General features: G+C 41.1%; 1 long non-coding RNA gene and 1 pseudogene across 1 annotated transcript in view; one reads left to right on the top strand and one right to left on the bottom strand.

Moving 5' to 3' along the window:
- The window catches only part of LOC149985245 (uncharacterized), a 568030-nt gene that overhangs the window by 324878 nt on the left and 217976 nt on the right, over positions 1-25176 (bottom strand). The window lies entirely within an intron of this gene.
- Positions 16354-17305, top strand: LOC149985246 (protein ZBED8L-like; annotated as a pseudogene).

Consider the following 25176-nt stretch of genomic DNA (forward strand, 5'->3'; position numbering starts at 1 on the left):
TTATGGTCGATTCTAAGAGTTGCAGTCCCTGAATTTGCTTTAAAATAGCTCCCTTGTTCGTTAAATCATCAAACAATATTTTGACTCCGGCCAAAAAACATTCTTTGACAATCTTTGCATCTGTTTAGGCCTTTTTGTTTCTCGCGAGTATCCAAGCAATCTCACATGTTGCCTTTGTCGTTTTCTCTGCAACAGTGCTATATCTGTCCATCATTTGTTGTTCTCCTTTGAACTGTCCTTTGAGTTGGGCTATTTAGTTTTTTCTGAGGTTGCTTTGTGGCGGATATATTTTGTCAAAGTGGGCATGATGTGACTGGAAATATCGCTCTAAATGTTCTTTTAAAACCTTTTTGGGATAGGGGGCAGCATTTTCCCTTTTGGATGAATAGCGTGCCCAGACTGAACTGCCTCCTACTCTGTCCCAGATGCTAATGTATGCATATTATTATTATTATTATTATTATTATTATTATTATTAGTATTGGATAGAAAACACTCTGAAGTTTATAAAACTGTTTGAATAATGTATGTGAGTATAACAGAACTCATATGGCAGGCAAAAACCTGAGAAAAAATCCAAACAGGAAGTGAGAAATCGATTTTCAAAACAGTGCCACAGTCAGATATGGATGAGGTTGCACTTCCTATGGCTTCCACTAGATGTCACCGTCTTGAGGATTCTACTATAAAGGAGGGGCTTTATGAGAGCTCTATGAGTGAGTGGTCTGGCAGAGAGCCTCGGTCTCATGATGCGCGCTCCCGACAGAGTTCTCTCGTTCCAATGCTTTCCTTCAGACAATGAAATTCTCCAGTTGGAACCTTATTGATGATTTATGTTAAAAACATCCTAAAGATTGATTATATACATCATTTGACTTTTTCCTACGGACTGTAACAGAACCTTTCGAGTTTTTGTCTGGAGGAAGTACTCGCGCCTCATGAAGATGGATTACTGGGCTGAACACGCTAACAACAAGTGGCTAAATGATGGGCTTTAAGGAACTTTATGGAACAAATCAGTCATTTATTGTCGAATGGGGATTCCTGGGAGTGCCTTTTGATGAAGATCATCAAAGGTAAGTAAATATACAGTGCCTTGCAAAAGTATTCGGCCCCCTTGAACTTTGCGACCTTTTGCCACATTTCAGGCTTCAAACAATAAGATATAAAACTGTATTTTTTTGTGAAGAATCAACAACAAGTGGGACACAATCATGAAGTGGAACGACATTTATTGGATATTTCAAACTTTTTTAACAAATCAAAAACTGAAAAATTGGGAGTGCAGAATTATTCAGCCCCCTTAAGTTAATACTTTGTAGCGCCACCTTTTGCTGCGATTACAGCTGTAAGTCGCTTGGGGTATGTCTCTATCAGTTTTGCACATCGAGAGACTGAATTTTTTTCCCATTCCTCCTTGCAAAACAGCTCGATCACAGTGAGGTTGGATGGAGAGCATTTGTGAACAGCAGTTTTCAGTTCTTTCCACAGATTCTCGATTGGATTCAGGTCTGGACTTTGACTTGGCCATTCTATCACCTGGATATGTTTATTTTTGAACCATTCCATTGTAGATTTTGCTTTATGTTTTGAATCATTGTCTTGTTGGAAGACAAATCTCCGTCCCAGTCTCAGGTCTTTTGCAGACTCCATCAGGTTTTCTTCCAGAATGGTCCTGTATTTGGCTCCATCCATCTTCCCATCAATTTTAACCATCTTCCCTGTCCCTGCTGAAGAAAAGCAGGCCCAAACCATGATGCTGCCACCACCATGTTTGACAGTGGGGATGGTGTGTTCAGCTGTGTTGCTTTTACGCCAAACATAACGTTTTGCATTGTTGCCAAAAAGTTCAATTTTGGTTTCATCTGACCAGAGCACCTTCTTCCACATGTTTGGTGTGTCTCCCAGGTGGCTTGTGGCAAACTTTAAACGACACTTTTTATGGATATCTTTAAGAAATGGCTTTCTTCTTGCCACTCTTCCATAAAGGCCAGATTTGTGCAATATACGACTGATTGTTGTCCTATGGACAGAGTCTCCCACCTCAGCTGTAGATCTCTGCAGTTTATCCAGAGTGATCATGGGCCTCTTGGCTGCATCTCTGATCAGTCTTCTCCTTGTATGAGCTGAAAGTTTAGAGGGACGGCCAGGTCTTGGTAGATTTGCAGTGGTCTGATACTCCTTCCATTTCAATATTATCGCTTGCACAGTGCTCCTTGGGATGTTTAAAGCTTGGGAAATCTTTTTGTATCCAAATCCGGCTTTAAACTTCTTCACAACAGTATCTCGGACCTGCCTGGTGTGTTCCTTGTTCCTCATGATGTTCTCTGCGTTTTTTACGGACCTCTGAGACTATCACAGTGCAGGTGCATTTATACGGAGACTTGATTACACACAGGTGGATTGTATTTATCATCATTAGTCATTTAGGTCAACATTGGATCATTCAGAGATCCTCACTGAACTTCCGGAGAGAGTTTGCTGCACTGAAAGTAAAGGGGCTGAATAATTTTGCACGCCCAATTTTTCAGTTTTTGATTTGTTAAAAAAGTTTGAAATATCCAATAAATGTCGTTCCACTTCATGATTGTTTCCCACTTGTTGTTGATTCTTCACAAAAAAATACAGTTTTATATCTTTATGTTTGAAGCCTGAAATGTGGCAAAAGGTCGCAAAGTTCAAGGGGGCCGAATACTTTCGCAAGGCACTGTATATAGTGGTTTCTCTAACTTCTGTTGACTCCAAAATGGCAGAATTTTATTTGGCTGGATTGGGTTCTGAGCTCCATTCTCAGATTATGCTTTTTAAGTAAAATTTTTTATAAATCTGACACAGCGGTTTGCTTAGAGGATGTCTATCTTTAATTCTGTGAATAACACTCGCATGTTTTATCAATGTTTAATATGAGTATTTCTGCAAAATCACCGGATGTTTTGGAATCAAAACATTACTGCACGTAACGCGCCAATGTAAACTGAGATTTTTGGATATAAATATGCACATTATTACACGCATGCGGTGACGTCACCTGGTCTAAATAGTATTTCTAGGGACAATATCTCTTTCACCATCACTCTATGCACAAGTTTACCTTCACTGTAACCACATCCTACCATACCTTTGTCTGTACATTATGCCTTGAATCTATTCTACCGTGCCCAGAAATCTGCTCCTTTTACGCTCTGTTCTGAACGTACTAGATGACCAGTTATTTTAGCCTTTAGCCGTACCCTTATCCTACTTATCCTCTGTTCTTCTGGTGATGTGCCCAATTTCAACTTCCTGCTACTCATGCCAAGAATATAAGATATGCATATTATTAGTAGATGTGGATAGAAAACACTCTGAAGTTTATAAAACTGTTTGAATCATGTCCGTGAGTATAACAGAACCTATGTAGCAGGAAAAACCCTGAGGACTAACGGTTCAGATTTTTTTTTTTTAGGTCTCTGTCTGTTCAGTGAGTTCTCGTTGGCAAACAATATTTCTTAGGAGCTGGTTTTCAGTTCCTACCACTTCCACTGGATGTCACCAGTCTCTGGAATTTGGTTGAGGTTATTAATTTGTGCAATGAAGAAGTAGGCCATCTAGGAACTGCTTAACACTGTGTTAATAAGAGTTGCACAAGATGTGAAGAGTAGCATGGTTTGTTGTCTTCCTCTATTGAACACAGACCCATCTACAATTTGTTTAAAAATACCTAAAGTTGTATTACAAAAGTAGTTTGAAATATTTTGGCAAAGTTTATAGGCAACTTTTTAAATATTTTGTAGTGTCGTTGCGCATTTTGGAAGCTGTTCTTCTGGATCAAACGTGCTTCATAAATTGACATTTGGATATATATGGACGGAATTAATCGAACAAAAGGACCAATTGTGATGTTTATGGGACATATTGGAGTGCCAACAAAATAAGCTCGTCAAAGGTAATGTATGTTTTATATTTTATTTCTGCGTTTTGTGTAGCGCCTGCAGGGTTGAAATATGCTACCCCCTTTGCTTACTGTTGTGCTATCATCAGATAATAGCTTCTTATGCTTTCGCAGAAAAGCCTTTTTGAAATCTGACATGTTACCTGGATTCATAACGAGTGTAGCTTTAAATGAGCATCATACATGTGTGATTTAATGAAAGTTTGATTTGTATCTTTTTTTTTTATTTGCCGCGGTGCATTTTCCCTGTTTTTTGCCCAAGTGGGATGCAACCGTCCCCTATACCATAAGAAGTTAAAACCTCTTAGAGCTCCCCCCTACTTTGTGCAATTTCCGCCTGAAGACATACCCAAATCTAACAGCCTGTAGCTCAGGCACAGAACCAAGGATATGCATATTCTTGGTACCATTTGAAAGAAAACACTCTGAGTTTGTGTAAATGTGAATTGAATGTAGGAGAATATAACACAATAGATCTGGTTTAGATAAAACAATGGAAAAAAACATTTTTTGTAAAATGAACAAGATATAACAAACATTCAGATAGGATGATGGGGACAATTTGAGAAAAAATATAAGAGGGCAACAGTACTTGTGCAAAGTTTCAGAATGATAACTTCCAAAATGGGTGTGCTACATTACATTTATCATGAAGTCACCCAGGTGTCCCACACAAGTAGCCCAAATGTACCCAAGTGGCCAAATTGGTGAAGGTATACATTTTGAAACAAATAACTATACACAAAATACCATTTTCTAACACCCCCCCCCCCCCCCCCCCCCCCCAAAAAAAAATTTGAGAAAAATAAATGCATTTTTTGGGGGGGGAATATAATTATTGATTTAAAAAAAAGACAAAAAAATATATATATATACATTTACAAAATAACATGGGGAAATATTTACACACTTTCAATATTTGGAAGACCCCCAGTCAAATATATTTATATAGCCCCAGCCTAACAGCAAGCAGCAAGCAATGCAGGTGTAGAAGCACGGGGGCTAGGAAAAACTCCCTAGAAAGGCAAAAACCTAGGAAGAAACCTAGAGAGGACCAGGAACAATACTGTATATGGAGTACAGGGAACATAAGATTGAATATATTATTATGACCTGCTAGATCTACTGTCTCTTTTATATTATGACAGACCAGCTAGATCTACTGTCTTTATTATATTACAACAGACCAGCCGTATCTACTGTCTCCATTTCACTTTGGCCATTGTTGTGGGCCTGCCCTCCACTCAACAGCCTCAAATAGGCTATTTCATGTGGGTTGGGGTGGGGCGGCAGACACACGCATCTCACATTTCATGACATTTCATGTTTATATATTGCTTCTAAAATAAATAAAAAATCACAAATAATATTTTATATTATTAATTTCAAACAAGGGCATTAGCATGATAAGAACTTACCAGTCCAAAATGATGTACTCTCCCGTGGAAAAATATTCCTCCACAATCGCTAAATGAATTGTCCTACAACAATCTCTGTCTCACTTTCCCAATCAATTTATTCTAAAATTGTGTGTACATCTGTATATCTAGACTTAGATGTAGCTTTCCCTGACTTAGTCGCCAAACTGATTGATATATAAACAGCTGAATCTGCGCGTTTACCAAACAATGCAGTGCGTAATATGTGTTTCTCCTTCCGGTATGAAACTTCAATAGCAAATGACTTTCTTTATGCCGGAGCTTACTACATGGGTTGGTCTTGCAACACATAAACCTGACCTATTGTCGTTTACCTCAGCTCATTGGCTATCTACCCAGCTAGATTTCAAGATGGTCAGTGGTCATTGGGTTAAAAGACAGTCAATCAACGAAACAGCATGCAAATCATTGGTGCACAATGATGTCATGACTTGTTGTCTTCAAATCAGTTTCTTTCAGTCAATACCTCCCGCGAAATGGCCCATCACATTTGATTGTGTTACAAACAAACCAGTTGATTGCAGTGAAATCAAACATGACTGGAAAAGTCACGTTCTGTGTGGGTTATTTACCTGGAATGTGGAATATGCATTGGAATTGCAAACGGACAAAGATCGTCAAAGGTAAACTATTTATTTTAATGCAGTTTGTTTAATATGCTGTGGAATTTCAGCAGGTTAAGCATGTCCTAGTTCAGGTCACCTAGCAGCACTAGCTCTGAAGATAGATAGGGGGCAATCAGTTCACATATGGTGTCCAGGGCACAGCTGGGGGCAGAGGGTGGTCTATAGCAAGCAGCAATGGTGAGAGACTTGTTTCTGGAAAGGTGCATTTTTAGAAGTAGAAGCTTAAATTGTTTGGGTACAGACCTGGATAGTAAGACAGAACTCTGCAGGCTATCTCTGCAGCAGATTGCAACACCGTCTCCTTTAGCAGTTCTATCTTGTCAGAAAATGTTATAGATAGGGATGGAAATATCAGGGTTTTCAGTGGTCTCCCTGAGCCAGGATTCAGACATGGCTAGGACATCCAGGTTGGCTGAGTGTGCTAGGGGAGTGAATAAAACAAACGTAAGGAGGAGGCTTCTAATGTCAACATGCATGAAACCAAGGCTTTTATGGTTACAGAAGTCAGCTAATGGTAGTGCCTGGGGAATGGGAGTGGAGCTAGGCACTGCAGGGCCTGGACTAACCTCACTGGCGCAGGCATGCCACTAGCGAAACACATTGACAACATCCGGTGAAATTGCAGCGCGCCAAATTCAAAATACAGAAATAGTCATAGTAAACATTCAGAAAGTGTTACACATTGGCTGAAAGATGAACTTCTTGTTGATCCAGCCGCTTTGTCAGATTTCAAAAAGGCTTTACGGCAAAAGCATACCATGCGATTATCTGAGGATAGCGCCCTGCTTACAAACGCATACAAACATTTTCCAACTTAGCGATAAAATTAATCACTTACCTTTGAAGATCGTCATCTGGTGGCAGTCACAAGAGTCCCAGCTACACAATAAATGTTCATTTTGTTCGATAAATTCCCTCTTTATATCCCAAAAACTTGTTGACGCATTTTGTTCAGTAATCCACTGGCTCACAGGCGGTCAAAACATGCAGACGAATACGTCCTAGTAGTACCGGTAAAGTTAGCCGAAACATGTCAAACGATAATTATAATTAATCCTCAGGTTGTCAATCGTCTAAATAATCGATACAATTTCAACCTGACAATAGTGTATTCAGTAGAAAGCATTGCATGCTTCCTCAGTCCTCTGACAGAAAGGGCTCATTCTTCTTCATTTTTCAGAAAACAAGCCTGAAACATTGTCTAAAGACTGCTGACATCTAGTGGAAGCCATAGGAACTGCAATCTGGGTCCTAACCCATTAGATTCTCAATAGGCATTCAATTGAAAACCACCCGTATCAAAAAAAATCCCACTTCCTGGATGGATTTTCCTCATGTTTTCGCCTGCCATATCAGTGCTGTTATACTCAGACATTACTTTAACGTTTTATGTCTGCAGGGGCAGTATTGAGTAGCTTGGATGAAAAGGTGCCCATTGTAAACAGCCAGCTCCTCAGTCTCAGTTGCTAATATATGCACATTATTATTAGTAGTGGATAGAAAACACTCTAAAGTTTCCAAAACTGTCAAAATATTGTCTGTGAGTATAACAAAACTGATATTGCAGGCGAAATTTGAGGAAAATCAGTGGCTTCTATTTTGAAAACTCCATGTTCCATAGCCTCCCTTTACTGGATTTAAAGGGATATGAACCAGATTCCTTTTCCTATCGCTTCCTCAAGGTGTCAACAGTCTTAGTTTCATGCTTTTATTTTGAAAAATGAGCCAGAACGATAACATCACATCAAGTGATCACGTGAGTTTTGCTCGCGCAACAGAATTTGTACAGCCATTGTTTTCCCCTCTCCTACTGTGAAAGACATTTGCGGTTGATATATTATCGATTATATATTTTAAAAACAACCTGAGGATTGATTATAAAAAACGTTTGACATGTTTCTGTGGACATTATGGAAACTATTTGCAATTTTCATCTGTGTTGTCGTGATCGCTCTTTCCTGTGGATTTTTTGGATCTAAAAATAATATTTATGGAACAAAAGGAACATTTGTGTAACTGGGAGTCTCGTCAGTGAAAACATCCGAAGATCATCAAAGGTAAACGATTAATTTGATTGCTTTTCTGATTTTCGTTACCGAGCTACCTGATGCTAAGTGTACTTAATGTTTAATCGTGCGATCGATAAACTTACACAAATGCTTGGATTGCTTTCGCTGTAAAGCATAATTTCAAAATCTGACATGACAGGTGGATTATCAAAAGTCTAAGCTGTGTTTTCCTATATTGCACTTGTGATTTCATGAATATAAATATTTATAGTAATATTTATTGTATGTAGCGTTGTGCTATTCAGTGGTTGTTGATGACACTTATCCCGATATCGGGATTGCAGCCATAACAAGTTAATGCACCAGCTGTCAGAGCAGCTCACAGATCACTGCACCTGTACATAGTCCATCTGTAAACAACCCATCCAACTACCTCATCCCCATACTGTATTTATTTATTTATCTTGCTCTTTTGCACCCCAGTATCTATACTTGCACATTGATCTTCTGCACATCTACATTCCAGTGTCTAATTGCTATACTGTAATTACTTCGCCACCATGGCCTATTTATTGCCTTAACTCCCTTATCTTACCTCATTTGCACTCACTGTATATAGATTTTTACTGACTGTATGTTTGTTTATTCCATGTGTAACTCTGTAATGTTGTATGTGTCGAACTGCTGTGCTTTATTTTGGCCAGGTTGCAGTGTGTAAATGAGAACTTGTTCTCAACTGGCCTACCTGGTTAAAAAAAGGTGAAATAAAAATAAATAAAATAAAAATTAGTTCCACTGCATTAACCCAATGTTCCCAGGCTGTCATTGAAAATATGAATTTGTTCTTAACCGACCTGCCCAGTTAAATTAAGGTAAAATGTTTAGTTTTTAAATATGAATTTCTGAATCTAGATATTAGGCAACTACTATGACTAAATCGTCAATTTATCAATAACTTGATATCCCCAGAAACATCAACAATCTCAAATTTTCAACATAAGCTGAATCACTAAAAATATTTGTTTACCTATTGTTACGCCCTGACCTTAGAACATTGTCTCTATTTTGGTTTTGTCAGGTTGTGATTTGGGGTGGGCATTCTATGTTCTTTTTTCTGTTTTGTATTTCTTTGTTTTGGCCGGGTATGGTTCTCAATCAGGGACAGCTGTCTATCGTTGTCTCTAATTGGGAACCATACTTAGGTAGCCTTTTCCCACCTGTGTTTGGTGGGTAGTTGTTTTCTGTTTAGTTTGGTTGCCTTACAGAACTGTTCAATTGTCGCTTTGTTATTTTTGTTCAAAGTGTTCTGAGTTAATAAAAAATCATTAACACATACCACGCTGCGCTTGGGTCCACTCCTCATTCTTCATCGGACGAGCGTTACACCTATACATTTAATTATAATTAACCTCAGGCAAACATGTGAATGTGTAATTAACGCTTGCGTGGTGTTCATGATTTAGTTATTCAACCAATGCTCACGGGTTTAATGGAACACAACCATATTGTTTTTTTTAAACAATACAGCCATAACATTTTGCGTAAAAATACTTAACTTAGATGTTGACTTATAATTACAAGCAATATGGACAGCATACATGGTTAATGTTTGCCATTTCAAATTAGATCACATTTATCCATAAAAGCACTATTTGTTTATTTTTGCTCAAATGTGATTTTTGTAAACAAAAATAAATGATAATCAAGTCATGGGTGGAATAAATAATGTCTATCTTGAACAAATATAAATGAAACAACGTTTTTTTATCAGTATTGATGTTTACTGCTTTGAACTGAACAAATTGGAAGGACAAATTTTATGGAAATTATAAATGAGCCACATTGATCACAAATTAAGGTTAGTCTACGCACCACATGAGGGACAACGTTTTACTCTGTGTGTTGCAAACATTCTTCTTGCACTTGATGCATGTGTACTGTGTCTTCCTGTCCTTCTTGGGTCCACACACATCGCAGTGCTTCTTCTTGTTGCAATCTATAATGATGAAAACATTTGACTAACATCTCATTCACATATATAGTTACAGCTTGCCAAGGCATGAAAGTCAGACACACACACATGCGACAACATCACTCACACTTACTTCCGGTATTGGAGTTTTGTTCTGTGGGTCGAGAGGATGGGGTACCAGCATCCTCCTCCTGAATCCTCCTCACGATGGCTGCAGAAGCTGGGGTCCTTGGGATATGTTGCCTCCTCTGGATTTGAGGTCTTAACAATGCCTTGCCCAACTGCTCGAGAAAGAGCTGTCTCCTCTGGAGCTTCCCTCTGTTCCAATCTGGGTTCAACGCCATCCAGATGACAAACACGTTGTACGCTGAGATGTCCAAGATGTTGAAGAATGTCATAAGTGGCCAGCGTAGCGTTCTTCTTTTGCAGCTGTAGCCAGTCACCAGCTTGTCTAAATATTCAACCCTTCCTTTTGTGACATTGTAACCGATTATGATTTCTGTTTTTTGATGTTTCTGGCCACAGATTCTCCCATCCCTATGCAGCATACTCATGAGTACCACATTTTTGCCTTTCTTTGGCACGTAAGACACTAGCAATGTCGGCCGTGAACACAAACTATGAGGAATTGGTTGCCCAGTTCCGTGTATTCAACAGCTGAGGCTCTGGATATTTTTTTATACTGTCCCTACCATCGTCAGCTTCCTCTTGAGAAGCTCCTGTCCCAGCTTGTACGAAGTACAAATGTCATTGCATGTGATGTTGTGGCCCCGGAGTACCTGTGTCACGTCCAGGACAACCTGCATTCCTTGGTTCTTCTCAGGTGCTCCTAAATCTGGCTCCCCGTATACACTTTCAAGTTCCACGCATATGATGAAGCAGCATCACAGGCAGCCCAGAACTAGATTCCATATTTTGCGGGTTTAGACGGTATGTACTGCCTGAAGGGGCAGCGACCCCTAAATGGCATAAGCTGCTCATCAACAGTAATGTTGCGTCCAGGGTAGTAAAACAGGGGAAGGTAGTCCCCCCACTTGTCTCACACTGACCTGATTATCATGGTCAAAACATATTGATATAGTAGTAGCTAAGATGGGGAGAAGTCTGTCCATAATAAAGCGATACTCTGCCTTCTTCACAACACTATCAACAATGCAGGTCCTACAGGCCCTAGTTTTGTTGCATCTTGACTACTATTCAGTCGTGTGGTCAGGTGCCACAAAAAAGGACTTAGGACAGGCTGGCCCTTGGATGTAAAAAGAGAGCCAATATTAATCATATGCATGTCAATCTCTTCTGGCTCAAAGTGGTGGAGAGATTGACTTCATCAATACTTGTATTTATGAGAGGTATTGACAGGTTGAATGCACCGAGCTGTCTGTCTAAACTACTGGCACACAGCTCGAACACCCATGCATACCCCACAAGACATGCCACAAGAGGACTCATCACAGTCCCCAAGTCAAGAACAGACAATTGGAGGCGCAAGGTACTACATATAGCCATGACAAAATGGAACTCTATTCCACAACAAGTAACTGATGCAAGCAGTAAAATTATATTTAAAAAACAGATAAATACCTTATGGAACACAAACATAGGCACAGACACATGCATACACACACACACACACACGATAACATACACACATATACACATGGATTTAGTACTGTAGATATGTGGTAGTGCCTTGGCAACAGCTACTGGGGATCCATAATAAATACCAATACAAAATTGCAGCTAGCTTGTCTCTCTGTCGCCGAGTTGGTCTGGTGTCTCGTTATCGAAGTGGATAATCCTGGAAATAATGTGGGAGTTTTCCAGAGACATTGTTGCACGGAAAGGTTATCTGTCAGTTCTGCATCCCGCAGGTTTTCTGTGGATTCTCCATTGGATCTGAAAACACCAGCAAGGATAAGAACCCCAAAATGTGCATGTAAATTAGATTGGTCCATCTCCTTCCATCTCTCTCCAAAAACACACCTTCTCTCCAAATGAGTGCAGTCCAGAATGATTTTCTGGATGGTGTCTGGGATGAACAGTTGAATAGAAGACTTTATGTATACGCATGAGTAACCGCCATCGGCGTCTGCCCTGGTTACTTCCTTTTCACATTGGGAGTCATGCGGGGAGACAGGTAGACAGGCACGGAGACACACACAGGTTCTTTGTGCTATGTTGAAACAGCAGGCCAAAGGAGGAAGAAGACAGAGTGAAGGCACACAGCAAACCTTTTTTTTTACATTTTTACTTGTTTTCACCTACACACACACTTTTCCACACTTTTATTCCCCTATGGTCCATTGGACCCGAACACAACATATATAATATAAATGTGTAGGGGGATGAATTGTGCACTCCATGAAAATGTGTTCTTCTCAGATAATGAGCCAAGGTCAATGAGTCTCGGGTTGGAAAAATTTGTAATTGTATCGTTTTCATTTTAGTAAACAATGAAAATGGGTCCCACAGACCCGACCACCACACAAGGGTTAACAAGAAGTGATTATTGTATTTAGGAAGCAATATCCATCAGTCAACTTAGCTGGTCGAATACCAGCTCACTTACTGCTAACAGACTGATTCAAGGGTTATCTAAGCGCTCCTTCCCAATAATGTGATGCACCCCTAGAGATGATTGACTTGTTGAATTGTCTGCAACTGGCCTCACTTGAAATGGAAAAAGTATTGTGCTTGACCTCGCAAGATGAAAGGCAGGTCCAACCTCAGTTTTGCTGTCACTGTTTGAGTTAGATTGGTGTTCACTTAGAGCGGAGGGATTCTTTATGACACTTTGTCATGATGGTCAATTAACATGTAATTATTGCTTTGTTATGGTGAGGAGCATGGAATGGATTTTGTTTGGATGCGTGTACTGTATCAATCAATTATTTACATAGTGCCTGACAGCAGTTGAAGGGTCTATCTCATGCTACTCTTTCTTTTTTCATTCTCCCATCTGTGTGATACGTGTGGATGGATCTCACAGCCAGTACAGTGTAAAATTGGCACCGAAACATGAATGCCATAAATTCTCTGGTTTACATAACCTTTTTGGCAGGTATGGGAGATCATACCATACCACAACATATTGGGAGATCACCCATGAAAATATCAATTTACCTCTCAATATTACCTCTAAAATACGCACCATAATAATATTACAGATTGGCCCAAAACTACCCCTACCTTCAACCTTTTTGAAGCAGAGGGTAAAGCCAGGTAGAGCTAGGTACTGTCTGGGGCTCATGAGATAAAGGCATGGATGGCCATTTGTACATCCTGAGTTTGATGGTCTGTTCAGGAGATATTGATCTGTCAGAAAAAGTGCAAAGTGGTTGTGAAGCAAGGTGCAGGCCTTTCAGTTTCAATAACAGAGACAGAAAGAAAGAGATCAAGAGACAGAATGACATAGAGATGGATCTATTCCACTTTACAGGAGCATATCATTTCACAATATGTTTTCTTCAGGTATGGCTCTAAGAGGAAAAGCTTAAATTATCCTTATTCTAACAAATGGTCTTAGTTAGTGCATGACTCACACTGAAGCCACCCGCCTCTGGCTTGGAAATTGCCGTTACCCTCTGCTCTACTGGCGAATGTGCAATCGCTGGAGAATAAACTGGACGAGCTCCGTTCAAGACTTTCCTATCAATGGGACATTATTAAGAACTATAATATACTATTCCTCTCGGAGTCATAGCTGAACAAGGACATGGATAAAATTAATCTGGCTGACTTTCTATGCATCTATGCATTCTAAGAATATTTTCTATGCACATAATTAGCATATAATACTATAACAATGAATAGCCCTACACTACAATTTGAAAATGTTTAACACATCTGATTAGTACATAAAAAATTCAGTGACAATAACATAATAATTTCCATCTGATTACGCTCATAAAATCAACAAAGTCTCTCTATTATTTTTGTCTATTTCTGTGTTTGGTGGGGAAAAACAGGTCTACGTAGCCTACTGTATTCTACACTTATTTTTTTACTGGTAACATTTGTTCAGAACAATTCACTTGAAAGCAAGAGAAAATGGCGCTAAAAGTGTTTTAAAAAAGGTGGATAATGAAAACGTTTCAGGGAAGAATGGACAGAGATGCATTTATCTTACGATCTTTCTCCAATGCCAAGCCAGTGTGTCTTATTTGCAACTAAAATGTTGCTGTTTGCGTAACCGATGTGAAATGGCTAGCTAGTTAGCGGTGTTGCACGATAATAGCGTTTCAATCGGTGACGTCACTTGCTCTGAGACCTTGAAGTAGTTGTTCCCCTTGCTCCGCAAGGGCTGCGGCTTTTGTGGCGCGATGGGTAACGATGCTTCGAGGGTGGCCGTTGTCAATGTGTGCAGAAGATCCCTGGTTCGAGCCCAGGTAGGGCGAGGAGAGGGACAAAAGCTATGCTGTTAAATTTGCAAATAATTCAATCTCAGACGTCATTATAAATCTAAGCATAGTACTTTCAAAGTGGCCTTCCTATCCCAGACAGAGACCTGAAGTGTTAACTGCAAGCTACACACATGGCAGCAGAATCCTCCTTTGTGGCCTGACCCAACAACGTAAGGTCCCGAGCAATGTTCCCTCAATTTTTTTCTTGCACTGAGGAAATTTCAGGTCTGCTGAGTGCAAAATGGAACATTGTTGAAAATTCTGTGCAACTTCCAGCACGCATTTACTGTGAACACTGAGGCGGTACCCGCTTTAGGTTAGTTTTAACAGTGCCATGTATGCTACTGTGGCTATTTGATCATAATGTATCATCAACAACAATGGAGAAAAAGTATCCCATAAAACAACTATTTCCATGTTTAATTGTTATCATTCAACCTACAGTAACAGCCAATGTGTGGTGTTCAATGTAGGTCCTACATTCCATGAGACGTTTGAAAAAATCATGCAGGGCTTATCGACTTGTCCTTCAGACAAGGAGGTGACTGAAAATGTGGTTGTGTTGTTTGATGCATGAAACCACTTTACAAAATAAAATGCATTATTATTCTCATACCATTACTTCAGAGAATCAGACAAATTATGCTACCCTCTGCCTATTGGCTACTTAGTTTATTTAAATCTGTCTCCAATACAAAAACAAATAAGAAAAAAAGCTCTTTACTGTACCTTACTCGCTTTTCAAAGATGTCTAGAAAAGTAAATGTTTTGTGGTCTTGTAGGAAGCAATCACTCACCTATTGCTGACTACAAATTAACTATAACTGGGCTAATAACTCAATAACTAGCAAAGGATATTAACAAAGTGTGAAAACGTGGCTACACCCCGATATTGCTTTGATCTCAAAACAAGCAGTGTCACACCCTGACCTTAAAGACCCTTTTTATGTCTCTATTTTGGTTTGGTCAGGGTGTGAGTTGGGGTTGGCATTCTATGTTTTCTATTTCTGTGTGTTTGGCCGGGTGTGGTTCTCAATCAGAGGCAGCTGTCTCTCGTTGTCTCTGATTGAGAACCATACTTCGGTAGTCTTTTCCCACCTGTGTTTTGTGGGTAGTTATTTTCTTCTTTGTGTGTCTGCACCAGACAGAACTGTTTCGTTTGTTCCGCTTTGTTATTTTTTGTTATAGTATTCAGTTTTATTAAAAATCATGAACACGTACCACGCTGCACTTTGGTCCTCTTCATGCAACAATGACCGTAACAAGCGGATATACTTACGACCGCTCATGCTGTAAACACAATCCAGTTAAAAATAAATGGCACAGATCCATATATGGCAGTTGTCTATTTGCATATAGGCCTACTGCATCTCTGATTGTTTAAGCTGCACTGGTCTGTGTAGAGTATGGGTTGAGTTGTGCATGTCAATGCAATAGAATCCTACTCCAATGTGTTCTGCCTACAACAAAATATCTTGCGTAGTTCATTTTGTATTGGTATGTTACATTAAAAATGACTAATTAATTTGATTCAATCACAATTGCCACAGTAAAGGGAAACGTTAACAGGGAAAACTTGACAACAGTGGTCACCAACCTTTTGAGTCAATTCTCTGGCACCATCCCGACGTTGAAGCATGGTGGTGGCAGCAACATGCTGTGGGGATGATTTTCAGCAGCAGGGACTGGGAGACTAGTCAGGATCGAGGGAAAGATGAACAGAGCACTGATTCCCTTTGAAGGACACACCCCCGGGTACATAATATTCACAAAGCTGGAAGAACTGTTTTCACAACAAGACCTGTCATTCGAAAAAGTCAACTTTGTGGTCACCAACAGGGCTCCTGCTATCGTGGGCAGACACAGGGGCCAGGTCAGCAGGTTGAAGTAAATAGCCCCCCAAATGAATGGCTTGCATTGTCTCATCCATCAGAGTATGCTCTGTCAGACTAAATGGTGAGCTAAAAGATGTGATGGCTAAAGTACTGCACATAATCAACTTTGTCAAGGAGACATCAAGCACCCAACACCGTCTTTTCCACAAGCTTGTGACAGAATCAGAGGAGGCAACTCACGATGATCTCCTGCTTCACAACAATGTACGCTGGTTGTGTAAAGGAAAAGCATTGGAGGGTTGTGAGCTGCATGAACAGGTTGTGGATTTTTTCAGAAAAGCAAAATGAGGGCAGCAGCTGACTATCTTCGTATTCTAGCAATTGAGGAAATCCTCTCCAATATTGCTTTTTTTGGCTGACATTTTCTGCCACTTAAACAGGTTAAATCTGCAGTTACAAGGAATAGGGAAAACAGTAAAAGACATGTGGGAAAAACAACTTGCGGCCTTTACTAGGAGGCTTGAGTTGTTTGATTTAGACCTGTCATCTAGAAGGCTACTGCACTTCAGCACACTGGAGAAACGACAGGTAGAGGGAGCAGACTGCAGCATTGACACAGAAGTGATGGAAGATTATCAAGCAGCTGAGGGAAAACTGCTACACCAGATTCGAAGAGTACCGTATGCCCAAGGATATTATAGTCCCCCCAGATGGAGAATTCTCTTCCCTTGCTAAGAAAACGATACCCTCGCTGGATGAGGCCGCAATTCAAACTGAGCTGATGGAATTCTAGACATCGGGTCAAATCAGTAATGCGCTCAGGAGTGCCGAGTCCTTGTGTACGATTTGGGTGGCATGTTCAGAGGAATACAGCACAATAAAGAAACTTGCATTTTAAATGCTAACAATGTTTGGATTGACTTACATCTGCGAGTCCTCCTTTTCATCTATGAATACAATCGAGACCCACGACAGGAACTGGCTTTCACATAAGTCAATCGAGGACTGCCTAGACATCAAAATCACATCAATCTCACCTGACATCCACAAGATCGTGTTCGAGAGGAAATGCAACTTTTTCCATAAGTAAGTTTATTAAATACTATCATTATGGTGAGTGCTTATCCAGGACTATTTAGATCTCATGCTGACAGTATTCTCTGTTTCCGATACAGACATTCAGACACAGACATCGCCTTTCTTTCTTTATGCAGAGTGCTACATTTTTGGCCAGCTTTTACTTTATATAGGCCTAGGCACAGAAGAAATGGACTCCAATTAAGCCCTCTTGTTGTTTGTAAAGACAAATTAAAATGAAGATTATTGTTTAAATTATTTACTCGACGTGTGTAGTTTTTCTCCATTTGTTGCTTTGCGCCACTTGCAAAACAAGCTAGCTATATTTTCAGCACCAGGCGCTGTTCACCTCTTATTGATCGTGTTGCGGTTGCAGCTTCACGTTTCAGCACCACAATATGGTCGGCTGCGTGCTTTATTACTTGACTGTGCCACATAATATTGTTGGCGGAACCATACAGGACCATCACCAAGAGAGTTGTCATCTGTATTTTTCATAGCTCTCTATTTACCACCACAAACTGATGCTGGCACTAAGACTGCACTCTACGAGCTGTATAGGGCCATAAGCAAACAAGCAAATGCCATCTAAAGGTGGCGCTCCTAGTGGGCAGTGATTTTAATGCAGGAAAACTGACATCCATTTTACCTCATTTCTACCAGCATGTCACCTGTGCAACTAGAGGGAAAACAACACTAGATCACCTTAACTCCACACACAGAGATGCACATAAAGCTCTCCCTCTCCCTTGCTCTTGGCAAATCTGACTATAACTATATCCTCCTGATTCCTGATACAAGCAAAACCTCAAACAGTACCTTTAACGCGCTCAATACGGAAGTAGTCCGATGAAGCGGATGCTGTTACGCACGCCTCTATGAAGAGGGAACGCAACACCCTGCTACAACTAAACTCTCTGTGAAGTGAAAAAGGTATAGACTGTAGGTGCGAGTAAGAATGACACAGACAGAATGTGGTACCGTTTTACAAGGACTTTATTCCTGTACACGGTAATATGGAGAAAAGGGGCTGGACGGAACCAAAGCAAAGAAAGTAAATCTCAAAGCCCCCCCCCCCCTCTCCTATCTTACCTGCCTACCCACTACTTCCCTATTTTAGCACCACCTGGTGCCCTAACCAAAATACAGGGGGTGGTCCGCCCAGGTCTTACCTAGTGTACCTAGACAATGAATATACTACGGGTATATGTATGCCCGCGGGCCTCTTGCCTAAGCACTCCCAAGGTGCCTTCCCCTTTCCCCCTGGGAACAAATGAAACAGGATATTAAATAATTTCAAACTAACAAAGGACATCAAATAAGCTCCATCTGAGCAACAAACTCACAGAACATACCACTTCCCAGCAATGAACTCTCAGCAAAATCAACCTCCAGCAAAAATCTCTCTATCACAATCAATCGCTCTGCAATGACCTCAGCAAAATCTCCCTCAGCAATCCCTACCTCCAAAAATCTCTCTCAGCAATCCCTACCTCCAAAAATCTCTCTCAGCAATCCCTACCTCCAAAAATCTCTCTCAGCTGAACAGAACACTGGCTTTTATATAGCTTCAGAATGAATGTAACTGGAGACAGCTGTGTCTTGACGAGGGGGCGGGGTCAGCTCTCCAATTAGCCCTGGAGTCGACCAATCAGCTGCTTGAGGATTTCAGGAAGCCATTTCCTGAAATAAACACATGCACAAACACAAACTACAACACATAAACTGGGGAACGTAACAGATGCTAAGCTACAGGACTGGTGCTAGAACAAACTGAAATATGTTCCGGGATTCATCTGATGGCATTGAGGAGTTTACCACATCAGTCACCGGCTTCATTAATAAGTGCATCGACGATGATGTCCCCACAGTGACTGGGACTGTACGTACATACAGCCACAGTGACTGTGACTGTACGTGACTGTACGTACATATCCCAACCAGAAGGCATGGACTACAGGCACCATCGGCACTGCGCTAAAGGCTAGAGCAGTAGTCAATTGTTGTACTTGAGTAAAAGTAATAGAAAATGAGTAAAAGTGAAATTCACCCAGTAAAATACAACTTGAGTAATATTCTACAAGTATTTGGTTGTAAATATACTTAAGTATCAAAAGTAAATAGGATTGCTAAAATATACTTAAGTATATTAAGCAAACCAGACGGCACAAGAGATATATTTTTACAAATTAAGCATTTGTGTCTAGTGAATCCGCCAGATCAGAGGCATTAGGGATGACCAAGGATATTCTCTTGATAAGTGAATGTGTCACGTCTGCTCCCGCTACCCCCCCCCCCATTTTTTTTTTTTTTTTTTTTTTTAGGAATTTTTTTAGGAATAAAAATAAAAGTTGAATAATACAGCTTACAAAGGGAAATGCGGCCGAGAGCTGCCTAGTGACGCAAGCGTACCAGATGAGCTAAATTACTTCTATGATCACTTCGAAGAAAACAACACTGCACCATGCATGAGAGCACCAGCTTTTCCGGACAACTGTTTGATCATGCTCTCTCATCATGCTCTCATGGACTTACTGATGGGCCTCCCCTCAGGTGGTGAGGGTAGGCAACAACACATCCTCCACGCTGACCCTGAACATGGGACCCCTCAGGGTGCATGTTCAGTCCCCTCCTGTACTCCCTGTTCACACACGACTGTGTGGCCAAGTACAACTCCAACACCATCATTACGTTTGCCAAAAACATGACGGTGGTAGGCCTAATCAATGATGATGACGAGATAGCCTATATGGAGGAGGTCAGAGACCTGGCAGTTTTGTGCCAGGACAACAGCCTCTCCGTCAATGTGGGTAAGACAAAGGAGCTTATCGTGGACTACTGTAACATTGGTATGAAGAGATTCGGGAGACAGGCGCAGGAATGCGTAATAGTTTTTTAAAATGAACTCCAAATGACGGAGTACCGTGTAAAGGCACGAGGACGAAGACCAAACAAACATGTAACAAAAACACAGGGTTGAAACCCAAACAAAAGAGCGAGGAGTACCTCGAATAAATAACACACGAGCACAATGATTATCACACGAGACCAGACCTGTAATCATCTGCGCAATCCACAATGGCACAAAAGCCAAAACACACAGCACATGTACTCACACGCACCAACGGACATTGTAACAATAATCAACCCCACCATGGTGAACAAAGGGCACATATATACAATACAATCAGTGGGAATAGGGGCCAGGTATGCGCAAGGAAAGTTCAAGAGGGATCCGTGACAATGACAGGAAACTGAGGGCCGAACACGCCCCCATTCACATCGAAAGGGCTGTAGTGGAGTGGGTCGAGACCTTCAAGTTCCTTGGTGTCCACATCACCAACAAACTATCATGGTTCAAAAACACCAAAACAGTTGTGAAGAGGGCACCAAAACACCTATTACCTCTCAGGAGGCTGAAAAGATTTAGCATAGGACCTCAGATCCTCAAAAGTTCTGCAGTTGCACCATCGAGAGCATCCTGATTGGTTGCATCACTGCTTGGTATGGCAAAATGCTCTGTATCTGACCACAAAGCTCTACAGGTAGTGCTTATGGCCTATTACATCACTGGGGCGTAACTCCGTTCCATTAGGACCTCTATACCAGGTGGTGGCAGAGGAAGCCCCTAAAAATTGTCAAAGACTCCAGCCCAAGTTGTAGACTGTTCTCTCGGTACCAGAGTGTCAATTCTTGGTCCACGAGGCTCCTTATCAGCTCTACCTCCATGCCATAAGCCTGCTGAACAGTTGATCAAATGGCTTCCCGGATTATTTGCATTGACCCACTTATTTTATTCGTACTTGTTCTTAATTTTTGCACTGACTCTCTTGCACAGGCTCGATGTGCACTCACTGGACTCTAGTCATTCACACATTCTACACTGACACTCCCCCACACACAACCACACACAAAAACATGCTCACAGATGCATATTGACGCCACATACACACACACACATTCACATTCCTTCACACTCTTCACATACGCTGCTTCTACTCACTGTTTATAATCTATGCATGTATACTTTTTTTAACCTCTGTATTGTTGGTTAAGGGCTTGTAAGTAATCATTTCACGGTAAGGTCTTCAACTGTTGTATTCAGCACATGTGACAAACAATTTGATTTGATACAATCTACATGTTCCCCTCAATTTTGGGAAGAACCCACTGATACATCACATGATTGTTGAAACATTGCCACTCTGTCAAAGGGACAAACTGTATCTCTGTAATAGGGGTGTGCTGACATCATACTCGCTATACTCATACTCGTAATCATATCCATAAATTGACAGTTGAATGTTGGATCGGACACGATGATACTCGTGATCGGAAATAACATGCGCGTTTTAATATGCCTAAGTAGGCTATATGTTGTCAAAATACCTCCCTGTCACACTGAAAAAAGCTGCAGATTAGGAGTGTGTGTGTGTGGGGGGGGGGGTGGTGTCTGTGTCCTCAATTTGCTGAGTTACCAAGTTTGCTGTCACTCAGTCAGAATGCACATAAGCGTTTCATATTTTTTCTCTACCCTTGCCCCGCTTTTTAGATATTATGTACGTTGATAGCTTCATAGCAAATGTTCTTGTGATTTATCATAGTAGCAGGCAGAAAATTACTTCATTTCTTTTAGATCACGGATAATTACAAAAAAAACTCTGATCATAATCGTAACCAGAATATTGCCCATATCCATTACAATACTTGTTTTGTCCGACTACTCGGCACACCCCTACTCTGTAGCCACAAGTCAGAGCTTTGCTGTGACATTATTTGGTAGGAAGTCGGTGTCATTGGTATCATAATAACAGATCATGAAGTGTACATTATCAAGTGAGTAAAAATGAAAATGATTTACTCATGCATCATTTAAAGCAGGTTAAACTCCTCTTTAGCGTACTAATGAGCAGCTATTGAATTTAATGTTTTTAGCCCCAAACTAAACTTGACCGGCTTACTTACAAGGCACACCATCTTGTAAAACAGCAAGCCAACTGCAACTAGCAGCTGCACATTTGAAGGTCACGCCTTAAGAGGCAAAATCCTTCTAACCGTGCCAATTCATTAATCTAAGGCGCAATGCAGGAACAAAATGTATTTGGATGAATGTCCAGATCAAAGGCTTACGTATCCCCAAAGGTAGGAGAATAAAATCAAAGGAACCCTCACACCATGCAGTAGGTGGGATTTTATTCTCTGTTAGAAAAAAATTCACTGTTGCCAAGTCTTTGAAAACATTGCTGGATTATACTGTGGCTAACAGGCTGATACAATGCACATGTTAATGTTTAGTCTTGAAAGATGAGTAGCTGATTCTAGATATTAGGCAACTACTATGACTAACTAACTCAAACTTTTAATTCAACTTGATCTCCCAGGAAACATTACCATTCTCAGGTTTGCGACATACTATGAATTGCAAAACAATCAATATTTGTTTACTTATTCAATACACTTATCTCTAATTGACTTCAGTCACACATGTCAATGTGTAATTAACCAGAATTGATTATTGTATTCCGGCGCTGACAGAGATGGCCGCCTCGCTTCGCGTACCTAGGAAACTATGCAGTATTTTGTTTTTTTTTATGTGTTATTTCTTACATTGGTACCCCAGGTTTCATGACATACAGTCAGGAGGAACTACTGAATATAAGAGCAACGTCAACTCACCATCATTACGACCAGGAATATGACTTTCCCGAAGCAGATCCTGTGTTTTGCCTTCCACCCAGCACAATGGATCGGATCCCAGCCGGCAAACCTAACCAACGTCGCCGTAAAAGGGGCAAACGAAGCAGTCTTCTGGTCTGGCTCCGGACAAGGGCACATCGTGCACCACTCCCTACCATACTACTCGCCAATATCCAGTCTCTTGACAACAAGGTTGATGAAATCCGAGCATGGGTAGCATTCCAGAGAGACATAAGAGACTGTAACATTCTTTGCTTCACGGAAACATGGCTCACTCAGAGACGCTATCGGAGTCGGTGCAGCCAGCTGGTTTTTTCACGCATCGCGCTGACAGAAACAAGAATGTTTCTGGTAAGAAGAGGGGCGGGGGGGTATGCCTTATGATTAAGGAGATGTGGTGTGATCATAACAACATACAGGAACTCAAGTCCTTCTGTTCACCTGACTTAGAATTCCTCACAATCAAATGTCGACTGCCTTATTTACCAAGGGAATTCTCTTCGATAATAATCACAGCCATATATCTTCCCCCCCCAAGCAGACACATCGATGGCCCTAAACAAACTTTTTTTGACTCTTTGTAAACTGGAAATCACATATCCTGAGGCTGCATTCATTGTAGCTGGGGATTTTAACAAGGCTAATCTGAAAACAACACTCCCTAAATTCTATCAGCATATCGATTGCGCAACCAGGGCTGGTAAAACCCTGGATCATTGTTATTCTAACTTCCGCGACGCATATAAGGCCCTCCCCCCGCCCTCCTTTCAGAAAAGCTGACCACGACTCCATTTTGTTGCTTCCAGCCTACAGACAGAAACTAAAACAAGAAGCTCCCGCGCTCTACTGCCCTAACCCATCTGGACAAGAGGAATACCTATGTGAGAATGCTGTTCATCGACTACAGCTCAGCATTTAACACTATAGTACCCTCCAAACTCGTCATCAACCCTGGGTCTCGACCACGCCCTGTGCAACTGGGTACTGGACTTCCTGACGGTCCGCCCCCAGGTAGTGAGTGTAGGTTACAACATCTCCACCCCGCTGATCCTCAACACTGGGTCCCCACAAGGGTGCGTTCTGAGCCCTCTCCCTGTATTCTCTGTTCACCCACGACTGAGTAGCCATGCATGCCTCCAACTCAGTCATCAAGTTTGCAGACGACACTACAGTGGATGGCTTGATTACCAACAACGACGGCCTACAGGGAGGAGATGAGGGCCCTCTGAGTGTGGTGTCAGGAAAGTAACCTCACACTCAACGTCAACAAAACAATGGAGATTATTGTGGACTTCAGGAAAGAGCATAAGGAGCACCCCCTATCCACATCGACGGGACAGTAGTGGAGAGGCTAGTTAGTTTTAAGTTCCTTGGCGTACACATCACAAACTGAATTGGTCCACCCACACAGACAGCGTTTTGAAGAAGGCGCAGCAGCGCCTCTTCAACCTCAGGAGGGTAAAGAAATTGGGCTTGTCACCAAAAGCACTCACAAACCTCTACAGATGCACAATCGAGAGCATCCTGTCGAGCTGTATCACCGCCTGGTACGGCAACTGCTCCGCCCACAACCGTAAGGCTCGCCAGAGGGTAGTGAGGTCTGCACAACGCATCACCGGTGGCAAACTACCTGCCCTCCAGGACACCTACACCACCCGATGTCACAGGAAGGCCATAAAGATCATCAAGGACAACAACCACCCGAGCCACTGCCTGTTCACCCCTCTATCATCCGGAAGGCGAGGTCAGTACAGGTACATCAAATCAGGGACCGAGAGACTGAAAAACAGCTTCTATCTCAATGGCATCAGACTGTTAAACAGCCACCACTAACATTGTGTGGCTGCTGCCAACATACTGTCTCAACTCCAGCTAACTTTAATAATGGGAATTGATGGAAATTGATGTAAAAAATGTATCACTATCCACTTTAAACAATGCCACCTAATATAATGTTTACATACCCTACATTACTCATCTCATATGAATATGCATATACTGTACTCTATCATCTACTGCATCTTGCCTATGCCGTTCTGTACCATCATTCATTCATACATCTTTATGTACATATTCTTTATCTCTTTACATTTGTGTGTATAATGTAGTAGTTGTGGAATTGTTAGGTTAGATTACTCGTTGGTTATTACTGCATTGTCGGAACTAGAAGCACAAGCATTTTGCTAC

Source organism: Oncorhynchus mykiss, chromosome 2 (assembly GCF_057628025.1).
Source record: "Oncorhynchus mykiss isolate SJ-2025 chromosome 2, ASM5762802v1, whole genome shotgun sequence".
Lineage (NCBI taxonomy): Eukaryota > Metazoa > Chordata > Actinopteri > Salmoniformes > Salmonidae > Oncorhynchus > Oncorhynchus mykiss.